Raw genomic sequence first — 4,035 nt, 5'->3', positions numbered from 1 at the left:
GGCATAGAGTGTTATTTGTTCTATTACTTCAGCAAAGGGTATGTTGATTTGTAGTTTCTTGAAGATCTCCAAAAATCTCGAAAACTGGTTGTCATCCCCCTTCTTCTTTAATTGCTGAGGATATGGGACTCTTGGTACGTCTGGCTTCAGTACTCCTTCCCCTTTTTGTGAACTCAAAGTGGGAACTCGAGATTCATCCTGCTGTTCTTCCTTTTTATTTGAGTCTTCTTCTTGTGGTTTCTGGGGGGTTTCCTTCAGTTCCTTCCCACTCCGAAGGGTGATAGCCTGACACTCCTCCCTTTGGGTTGAGTTAGTATTGCTGCGAAGGTTGTGGCTTGGAATTTGCTTGAATAAGTAGCCAATTTGTGTCTCCAGTTTCTTGATGGCAGCATCCTGATTCTGCATATTGGACATCACTTCTTCTCGGAATGCTTTACTATCTTGAATCTCCTTGCCTATCCCTTCAAGTAGATTCTCAATCTTTGATAGTCTGTCATCCAATGATTGTAGATTGGGATCAGAGGTGGAAGAATGAGGTATGTTATTTTGGTTTTGATGTGGATATGGAGAGATGTTGTTATGGGAGTGTTGATATGGTTTAGATGTGAAATGTTGGTGAGCTGCATTGTTGGGATTTGGGCGTCTTTGATCAAGGCTTTGGTCTTGTTGATTTCCCCACCCAAAGTTTGGGTGGTTCCTCCATCCAGGGTTGTAGGTCTTGGAGTATGGATCATGGTTTTGCCTAGGTGAATTCCCAATGTAGTTGACTTGCTCCTGACTTCCCTCTGCTTCTTCATTCAGTCCTTCTTGGGTTGTTGATGAAGTGGTGATTGCTGCTACTTGGTTCCTCTCCATCTTCTTGGTGAGGTCAGCCAGCTGCTGAGTAATGAGCTTGTTTTGAGCCAGCAGAGCATCTACATTGTTTAGTTCCATCACTCCTCTCGTGTTCCCTCTTTCGGAAGCATAGAAGTAGTCATTCTCTGCTACAGTTTCAATGACATCTATGGCCTCCTCAATGGTCTTCTTCTTGTTCAAGAATCCTCCGGATGAATGGTCTACTGCTTTCTTTGACTCATAAGAGAGCCCTTCATAGAAAATGTGCAGCTGCACCCATTCATTGAACATATCTGGTGGGCACCTCCTTGTTAGGTCTTTAAACCTCTCCCATGCTTCATACAGAGTCTCACCATCTTGTTGCCTGAAAGTTTGGAACTCAGCTCTCAGCCTATTGATTCGATAAGGAGGGTAAAATCTTGCTAAGAATTTGTTCACCACATCCTCCCAGGTTGTCAAGCTCTCCTTTGGGAAAGACTCCAGCCACTTGGCTGCCTTATCCTTGAGTGAGAATGGAAATAAGAGCGGTCTATAGGCATCAGAATGAACACCATTAGACTTCACTGTGTCACATATTCTCAGGAAGGTGGTTAGATGTTGATTGGGGTCCTCTTGGACACTCCCTCCGAACGAACAGTTGTTCTGAACAAGGGTGATGAGCTGTAGCTTCAGTTCAAAATTGTTGGTGTGGATGGTTGGCTTTTGAATGCTACTTCCACAATTTCCTGGGTTTGGATTGATGTAAGAGCCTAAAACTCTTCTGTCCTCCCCAGCATGATTTGCTCGACCTCTTCTGCCATGGTTGTGAGTCTCTTCTTCATGATGGTTTTCCATGTTTTCTTCCATGTTTGGTTCAAAGTATTCCTCCTCTTCCTCAGCACCAACTACTCTTTTTCCTCTTGCTTCCCTTCTTAATCTCAAGAAAGTCCTCTCAGGTTCAGAATCAAAGGAAGTTGAAGCCCCACTTCTTCTCCCTGTCATACAACCAACAAGTACAAGCAAGGAAAATAGATGCAGAAAGTATTTCTGTCAGAATTACAAGTAGTATGAGTGATGCAATATATCAAACAGTTATGGGTTAGTGAAATGAATTATAAATAACTAAAAACAAAAAATAAAAAGAAGGGGGAAGGGAAGAAATTAACTAAAACTGAAAGTAAATTACTCAAACAAAAAATTAAGTCACACAAAAATAAAATGCTCAATCTAGTTATCTTCCAATTTAATCATTGTTGATGCACAATCAATCCTCGGCAACGGCGCCATAAACTTGATGCACGGAAAACTTATCTCGTGACAAATTTCCTTCGGCAAGTGTACCGAATTCGTCGTCAAGTAAAAACTCACAATAGAGTGAGGTCGAATCCCACAGGGATTGATTGATCAAGCAACTTTAACTAGAGGATTGTTCTAGTTGAGCGAATCAGAATTTGAGTTTAGAATTGCAAAAAATTAAATGGCAGGAAAGTAAATAACAGAAAAGTAAATGCTGGAAATAAAGAGCTGAATGTAGATGACGGAAAGTAAATTGCAGAATCTTAAATGGGAATGGGGTAATTGCTCATAAAAGTAAATGACAGAAAATAAAGAGAATGGGTAAGATCAGAAATAGGGAGTTCATTGGGCTCAGGAGATGTTGCATTCTCTGGATCAATTTTATTTTCATCTCTTCCTCAATCAATGCACTCATTGATCTCCTTGGCAATATTAAGTGACCGAATTCCAATTTCTTGTAATTCAATCTCTCAAATCTTGATCAATAGCCAATTCCTTGGTCAATTGCTCATGAGAAGAGATGAAGTATGGTCACTGATTATACCACATGCATTTCCCAAATCAAGTGTTGAGAGGATTATAGTCACATATCCATCCAAACCCAATTTGGTCCAGCATGAGAAAGCATTTCTAGCATGATCTCTTTATTCCTCTTTCAAGGTTCAAAAGAGATCCAAGTTTGAATAGCTTCTTTTCCAAGATAACTACCCAATTGGATGAAGATCGAAAGCTTTCAAGTAAAATCAAGAGAAAAAATAGAAGAAGAATAATGAAAACTAGTATTGATCCATCAAATTACAACAAAGCTCCCTAACCCAATGAAAGGGGTTTAGTTGTTCATAGCTCTGGAAAATAAAAACAAAGATGGAGAATACATTATGAAACTAGAAGTGCAGAGAAAGTAAAATACAGAGAGTAGTTATATGCCAAGAGGCTCCCTATAATTTTCCAGCTCCCCCAATTTAATTCAAAGCTACTCCTATATATACTACTCTTCTGTTCTTCTAGTTGGCTCTTCAAGTCTTGGGTATGGGCCTTTGGATCTTGAGTTTGAAGCACTTCTCTTCTTCATTGGGCTTGGATTTACTTGCAGAGAGAAAGTATAAAGTGGGCAGAGACTTTAGCTCAGGACGTTAGTGGTGTTAACGTTCAGTGAAAATATGGGTTCGAGAACGTTAGTGACAATCACCTTTTCCACTAACGTTCCTCACCAAAGTAAGAGCCACGTTAACTTCAACGTTAGTGGCACAAACGTTGCCACTAACGTTGCCTCTATGCCCTTCGCACATGTTACTGGGACTTACCTTTCCCAGTAACGTTGAGAAGTCTCCCCCTTCCTTACGTTAGAGTCCACGTTAACTTAGTTAACGTGGCTCTTTTAACGTAGGCTTGCCAACCTTCGAGAACGTTAGTGACACTTACCATTGTCACTAACATTCCAATGTGCCCCTATTTCTGACGTTAGAGTCTACATTAACTAGGTTAACGTGGCTTCTAACGTGGCCATGCTAGCCATCTCCAACGTTAGTGACAAAGTTGAGTGTCACTAACGTTGGCTCATCATTCCCTTATCCATGTTAGCTTCCATGTTAACTAAGTTAACGTGGGAGTTAACGTGGCTCATAGTGGATTGTGTGGGCTCATTCCAACATTAGTGACAATGTTTGGTGTCACTAACGTTGTCGACCACCTTGTTTCTTCACGTAAGCTTCCACTTTAACTAGGTTAACATGGGAGTTAACATGGCTTATTGTGACTTGGCCAATGTTAGTGATAAAGTTAAATGTCACTAACGTTGGCTTCCCCTTTACTTCTTAACGTTAGAGGCCACGTTAACTAAGTTAACGTGGCAACTAACGTGGCCACTTATGAGCTTGGTCCAACATTAGTGATAATGTTGAGTGTCACTAACGTTGGCTCCATTTC

General features: G+C 40.8%; 1 non-coding gene across 1 annotated transcript; it reads left to right on the top strand.

Moving 5' to 3' along the window:
• The first annotated feature begins 1,120 nt into the window (after nucleotides 1-1,120).
• LOC112752432 (small nucleolar RNA R71) lies at nucleotides 1,121-1,227 on the top strand. Its single transcript, XR_003176870.1, has one exon. It is a non-coding gene; the product is annotated as a small nucleolar RNA R71 (small nucleolar RNA).
• The last annotated feature ends 2,808 nt before the right edge of the window (nucleotides 1,228-4,035 follow it).

Source organism: Arachis hypogaea, chromosome 15, assembly GCF_003086295.3.
Source record: "Arachis hypogaea cultivar Tifrunner chromosome 15, arahy.Tifrunner.gnm2.J5K5, whole genome shotgun sequence".
Lineage (NCBI taxonomy): Eukaryota > Viridiplantae > Streptophyta > Magnoliopsida > Fabales > Fabaceae > Arachis > Arachis hypogaea.
Note: the sequence above shows the minus strand (reverse complement) of the source record. Positions and strands in the feature narration are given on the sequence as shown.